The sequence below is a fragment of the Piliocolobus tephrosceles genome, chromosome 4 (genome assembly GCF_002776525.5).
Source record: "Piliocolobus tephrosceles isolate RC106 chromosome 4, ASM277652v3, whole genome shotgun sequence".
Taxonomy (NCBI): Eukaryota; Metazoa; Chordata; class Mammalia; order Primates; family Cercopithecidae; genus Piliocolobus; species Piliocolobus tephrosceles.
Window position 1 is genome coordinate 131361342 of NC_045437.1, and position 23994 is coordinate 131385335.

A 23994-nucleotide genomic window follows, 5' to 3' on the forward strand; every position below is an offset into this window, starting at 1 on the left:
TTAAAGCAGATTGAAATCTTTCAAATTCTATTAGAATGAAGCTAAGCCTGAAAAAAAAGAAATTGACGTTTTTCCTCCAGGAAGGTAGAAACTCCAATAGTCAGTCCTTTAAGTTTACTTGCATAAAGTTCCATTTTAATAATTAAGAATCTGACTATGATTGAAAATACCTTTATATCCCATAGCAATTGGTGGGGATCTGTGCTAAGGTTTGAGAAGCACTGCTCTAAACTGTTTCTCATGCTTCAGGTAACAGCTGACGTGCCCTTTCCTCAGGAAGGCTTTTGTAAGGCCAGAGTCTGAGTCAGGCCCTTAATTATAAACTTCTGATAAGCTCCATCCTTTCCTTCAAATATTTATCATAGTTTATTGTCACATGCTCACCTCCACCCAGAGGTAGCTATTATCCTAAATTTTGTGTTAAGCCTATGTTTTCCTTAGACCTTACCACACATGTAGGTAGCTCTAAACAAACTATTATTTGATTTTGTCTGTGTTTTGAACTACATCTATTAAGTCACATCATATGTGACCTTCTGTGACTTACTACTTGGCTTTCACTCTGTGTTGTGAAATTCATCCATTTATTATGTGTAGTTGTAGTGTATTCATTTTCACTGCTGTATAAAATTCCATGATATGGATAGATGACAATTTTGTAATCCATTTTAATGTCAATAGAAATTTCAATTGTGTCAGTGTTGTTTGCTATTATAGGTGTCTCTTGCTTCACATGTACAAATAATTTTTTTTTTTTTTTTTTTTTTTCAGTTTAACCTTAGGGGGAGAATTGCTTGGCATATGACACATGCTTACTTGACTTTACTGGGTGATGCCAAATTGCTTTTCAAAGTTGTTGTAGAAAATCACACCCCCACTAGGAGTGTGTGAGATTACACTGCTCTACATTCTTGTCAAAACTTGGTATTGCCTTATTTTTACGTTTATGCTAGTCTGGTGGATTTAAACAGTTTCTCATTGTGGTTTTAATTTGATTGCTAATGAGATTGAATCTTGTTTTCTGTGTTTCTAGGCATTTGGATTTCCTCTTCTGTGATGAGCCTTTTTCTCATTTTCTACTGAGTCATTTGTCTTTTTCCTTATTGATTTGTAGGAATTATTCATAGACTCTAGATACTAATTTTTGTGCATTATATATATTATATGACTATCTTCTCCCAGTTATAGTTTCTCTTTTCATTCTTTTTATCATGTCTTTTATTGAAAAGAAGTTGTTAATTCTTATGATTTATTACCTTTTGCTTTATGGGTGGTTCTTCTTGTACCTTGTATAAGAAAATCTTTCCTAATCTAAGGTCATAAAGATATTCCAGCTGGGCATGGTGGCTCACACCTGTAATCCCAACAATTTGGGAGGCTGAGGCAGGCAGATCACCTGAGGTCAGGAGTTCGAGACCAGCCTGGCTAACATGGTGAAACCCCGTCTCTACTGAAAACACAAAAAAATAGTTCACGTTGTGGCAGGCGCCTGTAATCCCAGCTATTTGGGAGGCTGAGGCAGGAGAATCACTTGAACCCAGGAGGCAGAGGTTGCAGTGAGCCGAGATCGCGCTGTTGCACTGCAGCCTGGGCAACAAGAGTGCAACTCCATCTCAAAATTTAAAAAAAAAAAACTTCCATATTTTCTCTTAAAAGTCTTAAGGTTTACATTTGGAACTTCAGTGTTTGATCCACATGAAATTGAATTTTGAATATGGTGTGAGGCAGGAATTCATTGTCATATGAGTCTTTTCTGGTGTAAAGCAAGCCTGAGGGTAAGCAATTCAACTATTCTACTCTGTGGTATATTTTCTAGAAAGACACTCTTGGGCAGATGAAGCAGGAGAAATGTATGAACAAGTTCATGGAAACATTATTCATAATAGCAAAACATGGGAAATGTCCCCAAATGTCCATGATAATACAGTGGACAAATATTGGGTTGGTGCAAAAGTAATTATGGTATTTACCATTACTTTCAATAATAATAATAATAAACTGGTATATGTGCCTACAATGCAATACCATACAGCACTAAAAATGAAAGATCTATAGCCACACATATCAAAATAAATCCTTCCAAAACACCTAATTTTGAGTAAATAACCAGACTGTAGAAGAACTCATAAAGCAAGATTCCATGTGTGTAACATTTAAAAATAGAAAAAATTGAACAACATAGAGATATGTATGTGCTTAAACTATAAAGAAAAGCAAGAGATTGGTTAATAAAAACTTAAGAGCAGTGATTGCCAATGGCAGGGAGGGAGGTGCCTGAAGTCAGGAATGGACACACAGGGTGCTTCAGAGCTAGGAGATGGGACATGTCTCCTCTTTCTTTCTAATTCCAGCTATTCCATAATATCACTCCCAGTGCTGACTTCCTGAAGCCCAGGTCTAATTATGCCTTAGTGATCTTCTTACCCTCTAATCATCCTGTAAGTATTGGAGTTCCTAGAATTCTTTCCTTGGCTCTCTTTTTATCTCATGTTACAGGGTGATCTTAGTGGGTGATTTCATCCATCCCCATGACCGTCAACTGCCCCTGAAGTGGCATTGACTCACACATTTGTCTTTCCTAAACTCCAGACCCACATACATAGCTACTGAGTAGATATTTCCGCTTGCGTGTTCCATAGTGTCTCAGACTCAGTAGGCCTGGTGTTCTCACAAAAAGGGGAAATTTGGACACAGAGATGCACACATAGGGAGAAGACCATGTGAAGATGGAGGCGGAGATTGAGTGATGCAGCAGAAGGCAAGGAGCACCTAGAGAGCCAGCAAACCACCAGAGCCAGCGGACAGGCCTTCAGAAGGAACCAATCCTGCTGACACCTTGATCTTGAACTTTTAGCCTCCAGAGCTTTGAGGCCATACATTCCTGTTGTTTAAGCTCCCCGGTCTGTGGTATTCCAGCAGCCCTAGAAAGCGAATGCCATATGCATGCTTGGTATCCCAATTTTCACACCCAGTAATTGATCCTATAAATATAATTGCACAAGTGAGCAAAGGAGTTGTCATAAGGATATTGACAACAGTAGTGTTTATCATTTACAACAGAGAAAACAGCGTAAATGTCTTAAAGTGAAAGAAAAGTTCATAAATTATAGTACGTTCACACAATGGAAAGTCATGTAGCTTTTCAAAATGATGTTGTCAGTATAAAGCTTGAGAGGGAAAGGCATTCACAATAAGTTGCTTAAAGGGGACTACAAAAGAGTATGTATATATACACTGCTGGCCATTTTTTGCAACTTATATATATGTGTGTATGTGTGTTATAAATGCATAGGAAAAAGTCTGAAAGTATATCAACATATTTACAGTGGTAGAATTTCAAGTAATTTACATTTTCCTCTCTTTGCTTCTCCATATTTTCTTAAGAGATGTGGTTTAAAAATTAGCCTGTGAGGGTTCCTTGTTTTCCCTCTCCCCATTGCCCCCTTTAAGATTGACTGAGTAGGTTCACAATCCTTCCATGCCTTGGGAAGGAGGAAGAAAGAATAGGAAAAAAGGGGAAAGGACAGGAGAAAAGGAAACATAAATTATCTATTAAAGAACTAGGGGATAAAAAAAATTATTTGTTTGTTTATAAGAGATGGGATCTTGCTCTATCACCCACGCAGTGGCACCTTCTTAGCTCACTGCAGCTTTGAACTCCTGTGCTCAAATGATTGCACCATGGCCTTCCAGCCTGAGCAACAGACTCTGTCTAAAAAAAAAAAAAAAAAAGGCAGAACCAAGAGGGGCTTTTGAGTGCTTTGAATGTTCTGTTTCTTGACCATGGGTGGGCTCAGTTTGTGGTAATTTATTGATAATGTTTTGAGCTTATAACTTTGTTCAGCTTTCTGTATATAGCCAATACAATGTTTACAAAGTAGAAAGTCAACAAAAGAAAAACAATTTCCTAGTCACACCAATTAACTGGCAACAAGCAATAATCCAGGCAAGAAAGAATGAAGGCATGAATAATTTAAAGTAATGGAAATAAGGAGAGGGAAGCCAGGAGTGAATGTATGATTGGATGTAGACATTAGACAGAGAGAGGAGTCCTCGACAATGCCCAGGATTCCAGCTTGGATAACTGGGTAAATGAGGATGGTGGGACTGGTTGATATAGGGAACACTGGAAGAGATAAGGCAGGTGAGTAGATGATGAATACAATTAGACAGGATGAGTTCATAGTGTCTATGGACATTCATGTGGAGAGGCGCAATGGCATGGGTTTAAAAGTGAGGGCTGATTTTTATTCCGTACGTGATGGAATAAACACACACCTCCCTTTATTGCCTACTGAACTTGAGTACAAAGCCTGTACAGAATGCATGCCAAACTATTTGAGAATTCTGAAAAGTAAATATTAGGAGACAGACCAGAGGAGGCTAGAATTACAAGTGCCACCAAACTGGTAGTGAGTTTACTATTTTTGTTCCTCCAGCATCCCCCAGCAGGATCTCAAGACAACCTGAAGCTCAGAAGTGAGCACTCTGGTGCAGACAGAGTTTCAGTAGAAACCCTCCACTTCTGGTTGGAGAGGTGGAAAGGGGAGATCCAAAATGCTCAGAGAGAGTGGAGGAAATACAAGGGTGCTGTTTTTACTTTTTCCCCTGTGGTCTGTCACCCCTGTCAGCAGGCAGTCTCACAGTTGAGGTGGTGGCAGAGGCAAAGAGTAGCCGGGGATGGGAAACTGCAGAAGCCAAAAGTGAATGAAAAGGAAGAACCTTACTTTTCTGTTCAATGAAGCTGCAACTTTAAGAGGGAGGGGCCAAAACCCATTGCTTCTCCCCCACCCCGCCCCCCTGCTCCTTCCCCGCCCTGCGCAAGGCATCTCCTCCCACGTGGCCTAGGCAACCTCCAACCATGAAAGCCTGCAGGGAACTGGAAAGTACTGGAAGGATAAGGGAAAGTGAGGAGCTCAAGAAAGCGGCCCTAAAGAGCTGTTATGACCTTTAAGGTTTATCCTTGACCTCTGCGTCCGTTTTCTGATCCTAACTAGCACAAAGAAGGCTGTCAGAACTGAGTACTGAGCTAGGCGGTCTTCCCAACGGAACCAACTGACCTACTGCTTGGTCACGCGAGAAAGAACGAATTAGCACTGCGAAATTTTTGAAAGCTTAACTGACATTGGAAATATAGACTGTAGAAGAAGAAAAGAAATAGCAACATTCTTCGTAGTTGGGGTGGGGTGATGACTCTTAAAGGGACAGCAGAGGGAGTTTATTGAGTGTAATGGAACTGTTCTGTATCCTGATTATGGTGGTAGCTACATGAATCTATACATGTGTTAAAATTTATAGAACTGTGAACCAAAAGGGTAAAAAGCCACTTCTACAGAATAATACTTTAAAAGATAAAATGTAAAAGTGTGAAGGCTCTGGCGTTCAATTTCTGGTAACACCACTCACTAGCTGTGTTGACCCTAAACAAGTTTCCACCCCTCTGTGCTTCAGTTTCCTCGCCCTCAAACAGAGACAATCCTAGTTTCTGCCTCCTGGAGAGTTTGTTATGGTGGAGGTTAAATGAGATAATACACATAAGGTGCTTAGGCAGTGCCTGAGACATAGTGTTTGCTTCAGAAATGTCTGTGTATGTCCAGTACACAGTTCAATATACGGGTCTGAGGTTCAGGAAACTGGTGAGAGGATAGAAGAAATCACTGTGCCAGTCACTGCTGTGTATATTTGCGTATTTAGAGCCATAGGACAAATAGTTGCAGTGACTTTATGTTTTTAAGCCATGCAACCTACCCAGCCACCAATCTTCCTCACTTCACTCCTGACCGCTTTCCAGTTTTCATGTAGTTCTTAAATTGTGGTGCCGTCTCCAATTTGGCCTTCAGTTTCCTGACTGGTCATGACCTCTCCAAGCTGTTCTTTAAGCTGTTCTCATTCTTCTTTGTGCATCAAAACCTCTTGGACATTCTGCAGAAGGCCTGGCCTAGACTCTTAAAAAAGTGACAATGTCATTAAAGACCAGGAAAAAATCTCTGGGACCTTTCTACATTAAAGGAGACTAAAGGGACATGATAACTAAATACATTGCATGGATATTGGATAGAGCAGAGGGGAACAGCTATTGAGGCTATTATTAGGACTTTTTAGGACAATTGACTATGAATTGTATGTGGACGAATATCCTAGTTCCTAGGAGATACACACTGGTGTACTTAGGGTTGAATATCATGATGTCTTCACTGACTTTCAAATGGTTCAGCAAAATAATAATAATTTTATATAATAATTATATATATGCACACAATTTTAGTTGTGTGACAGATAAAGCAAGTTGGCAAAATATGAACAATTGATGAAGCTAGATGAAGGGTATATGGGTACTCATTATGCTAGTGTTACAACTTTTCCATACGTTTTAATTTCTTAAAAATAGAAAGGAGTAATATGACATCGCTTGGAGATTTGTAAAATATACATGCTTGTTTTGCAACCCCAAACAAAGGAATTGAGAATTTCTCTGGAGTTGGGGTGGGACAGATGGGCTGGGAATCTGTATTTTAAAAGTTGTAGGATCCCAGCGAAGAAACACCACTGAGAGAACTTCATCTCACCCCTTCCTCTACCTCCTCTGGTCCTTGCCGTCCTCCAGGATCCAAACTCTGGCACGAGTTCTCTTTGACAATGTCCCAGCGAGGCCTGTCCACCCACCCTCTGTAAAGTGGGTGCAGCTAGATAGTGGGGCTGGTGGGAAGAGCACCAAGAGAAGGATAGATCCTGGGTAGGTCACCAGTTATCAGATGGGCAGAGAAAGAAGGTTGTCTGAAAGAGCCTGGGAAGAAAGGGCCAGGGAAGTAAGAAGGAAACCCCAAGATTAGCCTTAAAGGAGGATGGAGAGATATGACAAGTCACTCTAGGTGTGCCTGCTTAGAATTTGCATCAGGATGGGGAGAGCTAAGTTCCTCTGTCAGTTCAGAAGTGGACCATTTGATTCCAGAGGAGATTTTCCTGGCAAATCCTCCCTTCCCTTTAGTAGATAGTTTGTGCCACAGGACTCATTGACAAAGGCATCGAAGTCTCCAACAAGAGAAATTTCTTTTCCAAAAGCAGGGCTTTTGGGAGCGAGATGCTGTCAACCCCCTAGAGGAAAGTTAGCAGATCAGGGTGTTTTATTTTGCTTTCCTCTCTTGCTGAGTTCTGGGACATGATTTATCATCTTTTGGGAGGTGCTGTGTTAAACCATGTCAAGGTCATTGAAAATATATGCATTTGGCATTTGGAGGTGTGAGAGAGTATGGAGTCTGCCGTCTACTGTTTCTGGCATCTGATGGTTGTGACAGTGGCAAATAAAGGCCTGGAGATCAAGTGTAACCTTAGGGAAGGAAAATGAAAACCTACCACCCTCCTCTTCATCAGTTGTCTCCATCACAGCTGGGGTTTCTAGGACACCCCTCACCTTCCCCATCTACCCCACAAGAGGTGTGTTGGTTCAGCTCTGGAATCTTTTAACATTTAGTGAAGTCCAGTGAAGCTGGAATTTTAAAAAAGGAAAAATGAAAGGAAGGAAAAAAAAGCAGAAATAAGCAAAGGAAGTAAAGAACAGTTAAGCAGCACATGGCTTGCTCCAGTGTATCCTTCCCATAGCAGACTGAGTGAGCACTCCAGAACACAAAGCTTACTCTGAAACTGCGGGGCTCAAACCCTTCAAATGGTTTCTCCTTGGACTTAGCAGTGAATCCACATAGCACTCTGATGCCAGCTGACTTTTCTAACTTTGTCATCCTTCACTTCCCCTTCATGCACCCTCTACTCCTGTGCCATGTCTCCTGGATTCCTCAGCAAGCCATGCCTTTATTCACCTCAGATGTTTTGCACATGGATAGGCACCCACCAGCCACTCAAGTCAAGTGTGGTGGTGAAGAGTACAGACTCAAGTCTCATTTTGCCTGGGCTTCATCCCAGATGTGGGCAACTTTCTGATCCTCTGTACCTTCATTTCCTCAGTTGCGAATTGGGGCTACCAACAGAGGCACCTTGAGGATTAGATGTGACAATCTGTGAGAAGAGCCTAGCGGAGGGCCTGGTTCAGCACACAATTAGCTGTTGCTCAACAAACATTGATTGGCTGGGTGCCCAGCAGGTGGGAGGCCCTTATCTGTTCATTTATTACAAGTTATTTGTAGTCTGGTGGAAAGGCAGACATGAAAACAAGACATTATAAGACAGTGTGATCCAGTGGCACTGGAACTATGTGGGTTTGTACCTTTTCTTCAGCTGGGCTTGCCCCAGGTGTTACCTAGAATTCAATTCTTAGCCAGGCCCGAGAGTTGAGGAGGATAAGAGAAAGTAAAAAACTTCTACCCTGGGAGAGGCATTTCAAACTTGAGGCACCAGCACAGCCCCACAGCTATTCAAAGGTTGAAATCCTTTCCTACCGATTGGCAAGCGCCCTGAGCCCCCCAACTGTCTGTAACCCCTCCTTTCCTTCTACTTCACACATTCTGGTGTGCATTGGTTGGATACCATCAGGGACTGTCCTTTTCTCCTGCCAGGGTGCAAGGGAGCCAGCCTATCTTTTGTTGCTCTTTTGCTCTGCTTCCCGTCAACCCCCAACAAGCAGCAGCCCTGAGCCCTCTGAGCAAATGCAAACTCCATACCTTGTTCTGCGAGGCTGCATTTTCAGCATTACGTATGCTTCTCCTTGGGGATATTGCCTGCTCTGCGAGTCCCAGGAGCTGTGTCGGCTTGCTTTGGGGGATGCCCAGTTCGGCCTTCTTCTGGGCTATGGTCTATGCCAGCAATATCCTTTGAAAACCTGTGCCTGTCCACCAGTGTGGATTCCTTCCAGCCAACCATCCACTCTACTCCAGAGGTTCTTGTCACCTCCTAGATGTTCCTACTCCATTCTGTCAGTGTTTCCTGAACTGTGCCAGGATTTATCCTGACTTATGATGTTATGGACAAGGTCCTGGTGTCCTGTGAAGTAGTATAGAGTGGAAGCTTTGGAGCCTATCTGTGTTTTTTAATCCCAGCTCTAAGACTTCCTAGCTCTGTGACCTTAGGCAAGTTACTCAGCCTTTCCAGGCCTCCGTCATCACATCTGCAAAAAGGGATAACAGCAATACCTACCTTATAGGGCTTTTGGGAGGATTATATGATATAATACTGAAAAGCACTTAGAAGAATGCCTGACCCACAGTAAAAGTGCAACAAATGTTAGACATTATTATCATTGTTATTATTTTGTATTGAAGCTCTTTTTCTTTGAGAAAGGTCTTGTCACCCAGGCTGGAGTGCAGTGGTGCAATCTTGGCTCACTGCAGCCTGAACCTCCCGGCTCAGGTGATCCTCCCACCTCAGACTTCTAAGTAGCTGGGACTACAGGCAAGTGCCACTGTGCCTGACTAAGTTTTGCATTTATATAGATGGGGTTTTACCATGTTGCCTAGGCTGGTGTTGATCTCCTGATTTCAAGCGATTCACTGCTCTACAGAAGCAAGGAGTTTAGTCTTTGGCCATAGACTCTATACATAATACCTTTGACCATATGTGGAGAATCAGGAATGTAATAAAGTTGTTTGGTTGCTCCTAAGTTTGCTGGACAAAGTGATGAAAGAAAGCGTTGAACTCAGGGATTCTAACTCCTGGCTCCAGAAGCAGATACTGAACCCCACATCTTCTAAGACTGCCCTGAGAGAGAGTCTTATCTCCTGTAGAGAAAGAGCTGAAATTGTGGAAAATCAGACACAAGCTCTTATCATGTGAATGGCTGGCCTGCAATGAAAGGTGCATGCACAGCCTTGCCAGGTGCCTACTGTTAAAGTGAGGGCATTGACTGCAAAAGAATGGGACCCTGCAATTAGGAATGGGGACACGTGGGAGGTCCCTGATGGGGCTGGGGGCACTGAGCTCCTGAATTCTGATGAGCCTTTTCTGCCAGAGGAAACAGCCTTCCCACCTGCAGTGGTAGCAACATCTCCCCCCACCACCCATGCTGCCATCAGCCTTTCCATCTTTGTCTGAGATTAACCCTGCACCGCCTGAGGCAACAGTGATGGCCTTCCCTGAGGTGGTTGCCAGGTAAGAGAATGCTGATTCTCTGTCAGACCCACCCCCAACACCCCTATTTGCTTCCAGACCTATAACTAGACTCAAGTCCCAGCAGGCTCTAGAGGTAAGGTTCAGAATGTGACTGATGAGGAGGTGTGCTACACTCCAAAAAGAACTGAGTTTTCTAATTTATATAAGCAGAAATCTGGAGAACAGGTATTGGAATGGACTTTAAGGGCATGGGATAATGGTGGGAAGAACATAAAGTTGGATCAGGCTGAATTTACTGATATGGGCCCACTAAGCAGGGATTCTGCATTTAATGTTGCAGATCGGGGAGTTAAAAAAGGTGCTAATAATTTATTTGCTTGGTTAGCTGGAATATGGATCAAAAGATGGCCTACTTGGCTGGACGTGGTGGCTCATGCCTGTAATCCCAGCATTTTGGGGACCCAAGGTGGGCAGATCACTTGAGGTCAGGAGTTTGAGACCAGCCTGGCCAACATGGCAAAACCCAGTCTCCACTAAAAATACAAAAATTAGCCCGGCTTGGCGGTACACCCCTATAATCCCAGCTACTCAGGAGGCTGAGGCAGGAGAATTGCTTAGACCCAGGAGACGGAGGTTGCAGTGAGTTGAGATCGTGCCACTGTATTCCAGCCTGGGTGACACAGTGAGACTCTGACTCAAAAAAAATAAAAATAAAAATAAAATATGGCCTACTATGAGCAAACTGGAAATGCCTGATCTTCCTTGGTTTAATGTAGAGGAAGGGATCCCAAAGCCTAGGGAGATTGGAATGTTGGAGTGGATTAGTCACTTTAGACCTACTCATCCCAGCTGGGAGGGTCCAGAAGATACACCCTTCACCAATACTTTGCGAAATAGATTTGTGAGGGGAGCATTTACATCCTTGAAGAACTCTGTGATTGCTCCTCTTTGTATGCCAGATCTTACAGTGGGAACCGCAGTCACTCACTTAGAAATGTTAAATGCAATGGAAATAATTGGATCCCAAGGTGGCAGGGGCCACGTTGAGGCACTCAACCATCAAAGGCAAGGTGGATGTAGTTACTATAATGGACAGCAGAGGCAAAGCAGCAATCAGAATAGTCTGATTCATGTTGAGTTCTGGCTTTGGCTAATTAATCACAGTGTTCCTAGAAGTGAAATTGATAGGAAACCTACTACATGCTTACTTAATTTATATGAGCAGAAAACTTTCAGGCTGAATGGACAAAAGACTAATTTGAATTATAAAAATAGAGAATCATGGCCCGTCAATCAATTTCCAGACTTGAACCAGTTTACAGACCCAGAAACCCTTGAATGAAAGAGAGGCTGGTTTTCCTTGAGGAAGAACCTCACTATACTACCAACAATTTATGCAGTTAATTTCCCATCCTTCCCTAAGGAGACCTCTGGCCTTTTACCAGGATAGCTGTGCACTGGGGAAAGGGGAATGATCAGACCTTTCAGGGACTACTGGACACTGGCTCTGAGCTGACATTGATTTCAGAGGACCCAAAACATCATTATGGTCCTCCAGTTAAAGCAGGGGCTTATGGAGATAAGGTAATTAATGAAGTTTTAGCTCTGGTGTGACTTACGGTGGGCCCAGGGGGTCCCCAGACTCATCCGTGGTCATTTTCCCAGTGCCAGAATGCACAATTGGCATAGACATACTTAGCAGCTCCCAGAATCCCTACATTGGCTCCCTGACTGGTAGGGTGAGGCCTATCATGGTGGAAAAGGCCAAATGGATCTGCCTCTACCTAGAAAAATAGTAAATCAAAAAACAGTATCACATCCCCAGAGGGACTGCAGAGATTAGTGCCACCATCAAGGACTTGAAAGATGCAGGGGTGGTGATTCCCACCACATCCCTGTTCAACTTTCCTATTTGGCCTGTGCAAAAGACAGATGGATCTTGGAGAATGAGAGTGGATTACTGTAGGCTTAACCAAGTGGGGACTCCAATTGCAGCTGCTGTACCAGATGTGGTTTCATTGCTTGAGCAAATTAACACATACCATTGTACCTGGTATACAACCATGGATTCAACAAATGCCTTTTTCTCCATTCCTGTCCATAAGGCCCACCAGAAGCAGTTTGCCTTCAGCTTGCAAGGTCAGCAGTATACCTTCACTGTCCTGCCTCAGGGGTATATCAAGTCTCCAGTTTTGTGTTGTAATTTTGTTCACAGAGATCGTGATCACTTTTCTCTTCCACAAGATATCACACTGGTCTATTTTACTGAAGACATTATGCGGATTGGACCCAGTGAGTGAAAAGCAGCAAGCAAGGACTTATTGGTGAGACATTTGCGTGCCAGGAGATGGGAAATAAATTCAGTTAAAATTCAGAGATCTTCTACATCAGCGAAATTTCCAGGGGTCCAGTGGTGTGGGGCTTATTGAGATATTCCTTCTAAGGTGAAGGATTAATTACCTTATTTGGCCCCTCCTACAACCAAGAAAGAGGCACAACACCTAGTAGACCTATTTGGATTTTGGAGGCAACACATTCTTTATTTGGGTGTGTTACTCCAGCCCATTTATCAAATGACTCAAAAGATTATCAGTTTTGAGTGGGGTCCAGAACAGGAGAATGCTCTGCAACAGGTCCAGGCTGCTGTGCAAGCTGCTCTGCCACTTGGGCCATATGACCCAGCAGATCCAATGGTGCTTGAGGTGTCAGTGGCAGATGGGATGCTGTTCAAAGCCTTCAGCCAGCCCCCATAGGTGAATCACAGCAGAGGCCTCTAGGATTTTGGAGCAAGGTCCTGCCATCTTCTGCAGATAACTACACTCCTTCTGAGAGACAGCTCTTGGCTTGTTACTGGGCTTTGGTAGAAACTGAAGGTTTGATTATGGGTCATCAAGTCACCATGCAACCTGAGCTGCTTAGAAGGCACAAGTAAGTTACATAAGGAAATGGCTCAAATGTCCATGGTCTCCACTCCTGCCACCCTGCCTTCTCTCCCCAAGCCTGCAGCGATGGCCTCATGGGGAATTCCCTATGATCAGTCTACACAGGAAGAGAAGACAAGGGCCTGGTTTACAGATGGTTCTGCACGATATGCAGGCACCACCCAAAAGTGGACAGCTGCAGCACTACAGCCCCTTTCTAGGACATCCCTGAAGGACAGAGGCAAAGGGAAATCCTCCCAGTGGGCAGACCTACCCTCAATGTGGGTGGGCACCATCCAATCATCTGCCAACTTTGCTAGAATAAAGCAGGCAGAAGGTGGTGGGAGAAGCCGACTTGCTAAGTTTTCCAGCTTTCATCTTTCTCCAGTACTGGATGCTTCCTGCCCTCGAACATCAGACTCCAAGTTCTTTGGCTCTTGGACTTACAATAGTGGTTTGCCAAGGGGCTCTTGAGGCTTTGGCCATAGACTGAAAGCTGCATTGTCGGCTTCCCTACTTTTGAGGTTTGGGGACTCAGACTGATCCACTACTGACTTCCTTGCTCCTCAACTTGCAGATGGCCTGTCATGGGACTTTACCTGTGACTGTGTGAGTCAATTCTTCTTAATAAACTCCCTTTCACATAGACATATTTCCTATTAGTTTTGTTCCTCTAGAGAATCCCAGATGGCATTCTGTCATTCCCAGATTTTTCCAGGGTTTCTGCCATTGCCTCCCCATTTTCTCACCAACTACCTTCCAAGCACACATGCCATGGGTTTGACTTCTTTCTCATAGACACTTACTGATATTTTAGATTTCTGCATTATCTCCAGTTCTTTCTCTTCCTTTGGTCTTGGAAAATCTTGCCACAACTTTGTGTTGTCCAGATTCTTCTTAGGCCTCTGAGCATTTCTTCATTGTCTATTTTTTTTTTTTTTTGGATATTTGTTCCATCATCTGTCCATGAAATATTCAGCTTCTAGCATTCCATTTTTGGCCCACTATCTTTCTCAGTTTTTCCCAGGTTACCTCATCCACTCACAAGGATTTAACCACCACTTCTCTACTAATGACTCTTGAACCTACAGCTTTAGTCCAAAATCCATGTCCCATTGCTGTATATCTGTCTTTGATCTCCCACAAGCTAATAAAACTCAACTTGTCCTAAGCTCTATATATCTTCTGAAAATCTGTATTTTTCTCTTGCATTCTTTCTTTTCAGTGGTGGGTATAATTACAAACTGCTCGGTTATTAAGGAAAAATGTTCAGTGCTTTGAGGATGTTTAGTAGAGGCACTCTCTGTCTAGGATCAGGAGTGGGGATGCGAGGAAAGCTTCTCTCACTTAGATATTATTGAGGCTGGCATCTTCAGATCTGCACAGCTCAGGAGTCTGACTGCATCACTTTCTTGCCCCAGACCTTCAGGAAAAACATGCAGTGGTGCACCCAGCGGGTAGCCATCTTGATACAGAGGAGTGTGTTATCATTGTTTAGAATCGTTGGCAATATAGTCAGTTTTATTATTGTTTTCTAATACTCAACAGACAGTCTACCCCCTTTTGTCTGCACCCAGCATGGTTCACTCACATTGCCCTACTCCTTGGTACTCCACTGAAAACTTGAAGGCCTCCACCCTCCTCTCCTTATCCCCATCTGCCCTTCAGCCAAGGCCAGATCACTCTGTTGTTCCTCATTTCTGTGTCTTTTCTCATGCTCTTCCCTCTGCCTGGAATTCCTTCTACTCCATACACACACTGTATCTGGTTTACCCCTACTCTTTAAGATTCGACTTAAATATCGCTTCCCCCAGGAAGCTGTCCCTGCTCACCCAAGGCTGAGTCACGTGCCCTTCCTTGGACTTCCATGGTATCTTCTAAATACTAAATTTCTACATTGGCCACATTGTACTCTAATCCGTTCATGACTTTGTCTCTCTCAATTACTGTGTGCCAAATGAAGTAGTCTTTTTCACTTTTTTATTCACTGAGATCTGAGGAAACACTACATTATTCATTTTCATATCTCCGGGATCTAGGGAAATACTTGTCACAATATTGATGAGAAAGGTGTTTACATCATGTTGTGACACAAGCTTTAAATTCTGCAGAACACTAATTTTCATGGGAAAAATAATATTTCGAGCATGCCCTTATGGTCTCCCTCCACTTGCTTTCCTGGTACCCTTTAGAAACCTTTATGTGAACCTTCCACGTATATATGGAAGGCTCAGGTCGGTCTTCAACACCACTGCCTTGATTCTACAAATTTACGAAGTGGAAGACATTTTTCAGTTTTAAAGCATGCTCTTCTCCAGCTCTCTGCAGAGCTTCCATTTTTGCAAGACAGTGACTGAGAGTCTGATATTCCATTATTATTCTATTCATTTAACTGCACCAGTAAATAGTGATAGAATTCAGAACTCAGAGCTACCACAACATAAAAATTTTTAAAAGCACTTGAAATCCCTGACAGCAGAAGCAGGAACATTTAAAATACAGAGGACAGGGAACCAAATTGTGAAATGTTCTCTCTATAATCTTCATCAAAGAGATGTGCTTTGAAATGATTCCTATTCCAGGGAAGAAAATACGATCTGCTTCTCTCTTCCCATGACCACCATTTACAAAGCACCACCAAGTTTTACAGATATTTTCTTCCCAGTGTCTCTCGTAACCATTCCTTTCTTAAGGTTTCATAAGAACCATATGAATGTTCTTTGACATCATATATTATATGCAATGATTCTTTAAATAGTGTTCTAGTGTTGAGATCGCAAAAAGTGCTGGAAGCACTGGTGTGCTGGTAAATGTTTCACAGTCAGCTCTCTGGGGAAAGAAGCTCTGTTGGTAGTATTTACCAATCTCCATGGTATAAATATTCCCACCAAGGCAGATTTCAAGCTATCAACTTGATGTCACTGAATGAGGAGTTGGGGAAAGGTGGACCCCATCATCTGTACTGAACCAATACAAGCTGCTGTATATCAGCTCTAGCACATTTCTGGATGGACAATTTTTCTCAAGCACCATTTAAGACAGGCTATTCTCAGATTCAGAAATCTACCCAGACTTCTACTGTCTACCATGAAAACAGAAAAAAAACAGTCTGTCCACTTTTCCCTATCACCACAAATACTCTGTTGGGCTACTTGATTGGAGTCTGCATTAGCTGGTTAAATGATCTCCCTGGTTCCACTCTTACCTCTACAGTTCTTCTCCCTACAGCAATCAGAGTAATTGTTTAACACCAATTTGATTGTGTTACCTGCCCGGAGGCAATATTGCACCACACCAGGAACTATGCCACTGGTGCAACATGAAGTTGTGCAATACCCAGGCTATTCAACCATACTCAGCACCCCGACCTCTGCTTAACATCCTCAGAGGTTTTCCATTACATTTAGGGATTTGTATAATATTTGTGTTTATATAACATATGGTTTAACCTGGTCTCCAAAGGCCTGCATGATCTGACTGCAACTTCCTCTCCTGTCCCATCCATGCCGCTCTCCCTCTGACTCACTTGGTTCCAGCTTCTCTGAACCTCCCAACTTCCTTCAATTCCTCTGCCATACCAAGCTCTCTCTAGGATCCCACCTGGACCGCTCTTCTTTTTCATCTTCCTCTGGTTAAACTTTCTTTCTGAATTCTCTGCTCACGAGGCAGTCTCCAGAGAGATCTTTGAACCCCTGATGTAAATTAAGCCCCCTCAATTAGTCTCTTTCATGGCACATTATTTTCTCACTTCTCAGCATTATAGTGGGTACTGTCATTATGAGTGTTTTGGTGTCAATGATGGCAGGCTTTTTTTTTTTTTTTTAAATTTTCACTGGGGATGTAGAACCTCCAAATTTACTGTGAGGGGCACAGCCACTGCCCCACAAAGGTGACAAGATGTGCTTGCTGTTTGCATCTGTTTAAATCATCACTATAAGAAAGTGATTCTTGGGTTTAGGTATGAGTGATGGCAGTTTTTATGACCAGAAAAGATGATTTATGATGAGTTTGGTTTTTAGATATTAATATTCCATTTAAGGTTATAAGATCAAAAAACTATTTGTCCTTAAGCTTTAAAATTCAAAATAAAAATCACATTGTTCTATTAATGAATACATAAGACTTTAACAGTCACTTTTCAGGGGGACTTTGATTAATGTGCAAGCCCATTTACAAACTTAATTTTATTTTTTATTTTTTATTTTTTTTGAGACAGAGTCTCGCTCTGTTGCCCAGGCTGGAGTGCAGTGGCATGACCTCAGCTCACTGCAAATGCAACCTCTGCCTCCAGAGTTCAAACAGTTCTTCTGCCTCAGCTGCCCAAGTAGCTGGGACTACAGGCACGCACCACCACCCGACTAATTTTTGTGTTTTTAGTTGATATGGGGTTTCACCATATTGGCCAGGCTGGTCTTGAACTCCTGACCTTGTGTTCCACCCACCTTGGCCTTCCAAAGTACGGGGATTACAGGCATGAGCCACCATGCCCGGCCAATTTTAATTCTTAAACATTCAAAAATTACATTCATACATTTAATATACTTGTTTTCATTTTAAGTCATTCAACTGTGTAACAAAAATAATTTAAGTAACTCTAACAGATGAAACATAAATTTGTGAATATTAGGTTCTTCTGAATGTTCCAATAATATCTTTAAATTTAGTAAAGTTTTCTTATACATTGAACTTAAAGTGAGAAGTTAATTATTCAATTAAATATTATATATTAAATCATAAAGCAATTCTGTTTGATTTGCTCATCTGCTATTAATAAATTCTCCAAATCTTACATATATTCTAAATAGCAAGTGCACAAGGTATTTCTCAACTTACCATGAATATATGAATACAATGGGTTTGGCTTAATCAGTTTTCATAATTCACTCTTTTATTTTCAATTACAGATCCTCCTAGAATTAAAATGGGCAGATGAAGCAGATAGTTATACCACACCAAACATTTGGTGTTATTTTTCAGGAGGAGGTCACTGAGGATACAAATTGACCCTGGATTTGGCTGGGACTCAGGGTTTTGTGTTCTCCCAACATACTGAGGCCCAGTTATGAGGCCTAGTTATAGGAATTTCATAGCCAGAAAGGGTCCCATGTTCACATCCCTAATTCTAGTGAAATCTGGGTCTGTAACCCCTCTCCTAGGTTCTTTCACTTTGAGATTGGATTGATTTACTCTTTGAATGGCTTTATTCTATTCTAAATTTTCTTATTCTTCCAAGCAGGCCAAGCTCAGCTCTTACTGATATTTAAAAAGAATCCAGTTGGGATTCTACAAATCTCTTTGTAGTTTTGTATAGCTCTATTTACAATGGTAAGATCAGTCTTAATGACAGGAATGGATCTCAATCTACAAACACAGGTCTGCAAAAATTCTTATTTTCTAAACATGTGACTCACCATTAATTTAATTAATTACTTTTTCTAGGTAAACACAAGGCATGGGATTGTTACTTGCTACAAGGCAGGACCTACAGGAAAGGGCTGGCAGGGACTCATGGTGTTAAGGTTCCAGGGCCAAGTTACCCACCCCATTGGAATTTCTTGTTCTGGGGGCTCACCTTCTGGGATCTAGGGGAGTTGGAGCAGCAGCTGCAGCAACAGTGGATGATAATGAGCAACAGCAAGAACAACACGGTGCTGACGAAGGTGAGGAAGATAATGTAGGCAGCAGTGTCCACTTGGACTGAAAGGGCTGATCCCTGTCAGCTGTTGGTCTCCCCACACTTCCAGAACCATTACCCCCAGCTCCTCCATGAACAACAGACCCATTTTAGCAGAAGCACCCTGGTGCCACCTCTTAAAAATATACTAGACAAGCACCATGAAACACATGGGCACTTAGCCATTGTTGACTTTGTGAACAAAAGAAAGAGAGGTTGGGTGCGGTGACTCATGCCTGTAATCCCAGCACTTTGGGAGGCCTAGGCAGGCAGATCACGAGGTCAGCAGATGGAGATTGTCCTGGCCAACATGGTGAAACCTCATCTCTACTAAAATACAAAAAATTAGCCAGGCGTGGTGGCATGCGCCTGTAGTCCCAGCTACTGGGCAGGCTGAGGCAGGGGAATCGCTTGAACCTGGGAGGTGAAGGTTGCTGTGAGCCAAGATCATGCCATCGCACTCCAGCCTGGGTGACAGGGCGAGACTCTATCTCAATAAAAAAACGGAAGGAAGGAAGGAAGGAGAAAGAGAAAGAAAGAAGAAAAAGAAAAGGAAAGAAGGAAGGAAGGAGAAAGAAAGAAAAGAAAAGGAAGGAAGGAAAGAAGGAAAGAGAGAAAGGAGAGAAGAAGCAAGGGAGGGAGAGAGGAAAGAAGGGAGAGAGGGAGGGAAAGGAAGAGTAGGCTTTAATTTATAATTTGAACCCTTATTCAACAGGAATTGAAAATGATAGAGTCAGTACTCATCCTTCCCTTTCCTCCTGAGATTTCATCTGGGTTCCAGGTGAACCCAGTGACATCAAGTTGGACAGCTTGAGACTTGCGTTGGGTGGAGTAGTTACACAGGGAACAAGGGTTTCTAAACCTTTAGAATTTCCTAATAGAACTGTCTTTTGTAATTCATAGCATGCCTCTTTGAATCATACCTGACCACATGCTAATGAGAGAATTCTTTTTTTTTTTTTTTTTTGAGACGGAGTCTCGCTCTGTTGCCCAGGCTGGAGTGCAGTGGCCGGATCTCAGCTCACTGCAAGCTCCGCCTCCCACATTTACGCCATTCTCCTGCCTCAGCCTCCTGAGTAGCTGGGACTACAGGCACCAGCCACCTCACCTGGCTAGCTTTTTGTATTTTTTAGTAGAGACGGGGTTTCACCATGTTAGCCAGGATGGTCTCGAACTCCTGACCTCGTGATCCACCCGTCTCAGCCTCCCAAAGTGCTGGGATTACAGGCTTGAACCACCGTGCAATTCTTAACCTCTAGAGATATTCAGGATAGAGCTGATTACCAGGCGACTTTCAGTCCCATCCCCTAACCCCTAACTGTGGGGAGGGGAAGAGGGGCTGGAGATTGAGTTCAGTCATCAATGGCCAATCAATCACACCTACGTAATGAAACTTCAGTAAAATCTCTTGAACAACAAGGTTTAGGGATCTTCTGAGTTTGTGAACATATTGACGTGCTGGGCAGGTGGATGCCCAGAGAGGGCACGGGCGCTCTGTCCACCTTCCTTGCCCTATGCAGCTCTTCCATTTGGCTGTTTCTGAATCGTATTCTTTATAATAAAACTGTAGTGGTTGTGTCCTGTGGGTCTTTCTAGCGAATTATCAAACCTGGTGGAGGGTGGGGAGTGAGATGGTTTGGCTGTGTCCTCACCCAAATCTCATCTTGAATTGCTGTGTATTGTGGGAGGATCCTGGTGGGAGGTAATTGAATCAGGGGCTCAATTCTTTTCCATGCTGTTCTTTATCAGCATGATATGTCTTTATCAGTAGCGTGAAAATGAACTAATACAGGGAGGGTCATGGGAATCCCCAAATTTGTAGTTGATTGAGCAAAGGTTCAGTTAGCTTGGAGCCCCGTATCTGGCCAACATGTGAAGTGGAGGCAGTGTTATGCAACTGAGCCCATAACTTGGGGGTCTGCACTGACTCCAGGTTTTTGGTGTCAGAGTTGAGTTGAATTATTGGACACCCAGTTGGTATCAAAGAATTGGAGAATTAGTGGTCCTTGGAAAATGACAGATTTGCTGTCAGAAAAACAATGCTGTACTGTGTGCCTAGAGATCACTCTGCTCTTCTACACCAAAGAGAAGCACAGGCGGAATCTGTGAGGTTTCAAAGTCCAAGTGCAAAGGCATCTACAAAGCCATTTCTACTCAATGTTGGCCAACTTGCTGGGCTGGGCCTGGAGAGTGTGAGCACCAGTCTCCTCTGCTCTTATGATGTCCAAACTAATCTTGAATTTGTCATCCCCTGGAGCTTGGCCTGGGCAATTACATAGGGTGGAGGCTCCATTTTGCAAAGACCCAACACCACCTAAATTCTAATCACTTCCCTCTGACTCTCCTCCATCCTCGGGAAAAGTTTCCAGTCTCTGGGCCAGAATAGCCTTGCTCTGATTCATTGAGTATCTTCTCAAATCACTATTCATGACAGAAGTTACAGTCTATGCCTACTGAGAACTTGGATTTTGGAACTCAAGAGCTAGGACAAGGTTTTTGTTAGTTATACATTGGATTCTGCAATTCATCTATCTTCTGCTTCATACATGCAGAAAACTGAGCTGATTGAATGGGTAAGAGCCAAAGGAGAACAAGTAATGCTGGGGACAAAACACACAATGAATAATTTTCCAAAATATTAACTCAGCACACACTTTGACCATTTGTATTAATGTTTATGGAATAGTATTTGATGTCAGTTTTTCCACTAGACTGTAAATACCACGAGGACAGGGATTACATCTTGCTTGTTCATTATTGTACAGAAAGTACCTAGAACAATACCTGCATCCAAAAGAAAATCAATAAAGATTTGTTGAAGTCATTAATGAATTTTAACTCCTTAGATATTCAATATCTAAGTGATGACTCCCTGCTCTGATAAGCAAGCTAATTTTATTCCTGTAGTCACCAACTTTCTATATCACCTGAATTAATACAGTTGTCAGCTTCTATCTGTCACTTATTCAAGACCAGGTCATTTCTTTGAGTATATTGTTTTCTTTGCTACAATGTCCTTTCTCCACTATAATAAAACATCTTCCCCTCTTTCAAACTATGCCTTAAAACTGATCTACAACCTTCCATGATTGACCTCACTTGTCTGTACACTCAGCTTCATTCATTCATCCCTTTAAAAATACATATTAAGTAATTAGTCTGTATTGGACACCATTGTAGGCACTGGGGATACAAATGTAAATGAAAAGCTCTCTGTCCAAACAAATAGAACATAAATGAGGTATTTTTAAATAGTGATAAAAGCTATTAAAATACAAACAGGCCGGGCGCAGCAGCTCATGCCTATAATCCCAGCACTTTGGGAGGTCGAGGTGGGTGGACCACTTGAGGACAGGAGTTCGAGACCAGCTTGGCCAACATGGCAAAACCCATCTCTACTAAAAATACAAAAATTAGTTGAGCATGGTGGCAGGTGCCTGTAATCCCAGCTGCTCGGGTGGCTGGGGCAGGAGAATTGCTTGAACCCGGGAGGTAGAGGTTGCAGTGAGCAGAGATCATGGCATTGCACTCCAGGCTGGGTGACAGAGCGAGACCCAGTCTCAGAGGAAAAACAAAAAACATAGGGCAGTGTGTGACAGAAAGTGATCAGGGGACAACAGAACAACATTAGTGATTGAGGAAAGTCCTAAGCTGGGTGCCATGGCTCACGCCTGTAATCCCAGCACTTTGGGAGGCTGAGTTGGCCATATCACCTGAGGTCAGGAGTTCAAGACCAGCCTGGACAACATGGTGAAACCCTGCCTGTTCTAAAAATACAAAAATTAGCCAGGAGTGGTGGGATACACCTGTAATCCCAGCTACTTGGTTGGTTGAGGCAGGAGAATCCTTGAACCCAGTAAGCAGAGGTTGCAGTGAGCCGAGATGGTGCCACTGCACTCCAGTCTGGGTGACAGAGTGAGACCCTGTCTTGAAAGAAAAAAAAAAAAAGTAATGATTCAGAAAAGTCCTGTCTGAGCCATGTGATGTTTGAGCCAAAGTCTGAATGAAGGGAAGATGTGAGGATAGAGCATTTCTGCTACCATTTTTGTCAGGAGGGTGAACAGGTGCAGAGGGCCTGATGCAAGCATGGGTTGGCGTTCCTGGAAAAGCATAAGTGAGGCCCGTGACTCAAGCTGGAGGACTAAGGAGGAGAGTGGTAAGAGATGAGGGCAGAGAGGCAAAGGTGCCAGGTCAGGCTGGGCCCTGTGGGCAAGGAATAGGAGTATGCATTTTGAACATGAGGGACACGTGTAAGGCTCTGAAACTGGGCCGTGTCATGGTCTGATTATCTTTCCAAAATTTATCTAGCTGCTGGGTTAGGGATAGACTACAAAAGTGAAAGCAAAAGGACTACGTAGAATTTAATTGCAGTAACATGAAATGATAGCTCAGCGTGAACTAGGGCGGTAGTGAAAATGGAGAGAAGTGGACAGACTAGAGACCTCTGCTTGAGATCAAGCCAATAGGGCTTGTTGATGGATTGGCTGGGCACAGGAATGAAGACTAGGGTAGATGGTGAAACAGGAGAATCAAATTTGAACTTGACTTCCAGATCTGGGTTGGTGGTGTCATACGCTGAGATGTGGGACCAGGCGCTGAGATGTGGGACCAGGCGCTGAGATGTGGGACCAGGGAAGGAAAGATTAAGGTGGAAGTAAGTGGCAGGAGTCCAACGTTCTATTTAATTCACCTCCAAGATGCCTATTAGACATCTGGGTGCAGATGTTGAGTATGTGTTGGAATATATAAGCCTGGATCCCTGAGGAAAGGCAGAACAGGTGGTGGTGAAGAGAGCAGACTCTGGACTCAGCTTACCCAGTTTCGAATCCTGGCTCCTACCTATGTAGGCTTGAACCTCTTTGTGCCTCAGTTTCTTCATCTATGAATTGGGGATAAAAACAGTACTCACCCTGTAAATTTGTTGTGAGGATTAAATGAGTTAATACATATAAAGACCTTAAGACAGGGTCTGGTACATAGGGAATGTCCAATAAGTGTTAACTACTATCATCAATAGGAGGCTGGGATTTGGACACAGCTGAGGGTACAGCTCAGGGCTGGAACGTAAATTTTGGAGTGGAATTTTAAAACCATGGGAGTGGATGATATCCCCTCAGGAGACTGTGTGTTTAGAGAAGGCAAAAGGGCCCTGAGCTAAGCCTTGGGTCACTCTAACACTTACAGCTAAGGCAAAATAGCCCTCAAATGAGAGTGAGAAAGAACAGCTAATGAGGTAGAAGAAAAACTGGGAAGGCATGCAGTCACAGAAACTGTGGTAGGTTAAACAGTATTCTCCCCAGAATTCATGCCCATCTGGAATTCAGAATGTAACCCTATTTGAAAATAGGGTCTTTACAGACCTAATAAGTTAGATCTAATAAGTTCAGATGAGGTCATACTGATTAC

The 23994-nt window shown here is 42.9% G+C and overlaps 1 protein-coding gene and 1 non-coding gene across 2 annotated transcripts in view; one reads left to right on the top strand and one right to left on the bottom strand.

Moving 5' to 3' along the window:
* The window catches only part of RNF145 (ring finger protein 145), a 106907-nt gene that overhangs the window by 16106 nt on the left and 66807 nt on the right, over positions 1-23994 (top strand). The gene's annotated exons all lie outside the window — the stretch shown is intronic.
* Positions 16751-16879, bottom strand: LOC111547242. Its single transcript, XR_002733064.1, has one exon. It is a non-coding gene; the product is annotated as a small nucleolar RNA SNORA68 (small nucleolar RNA).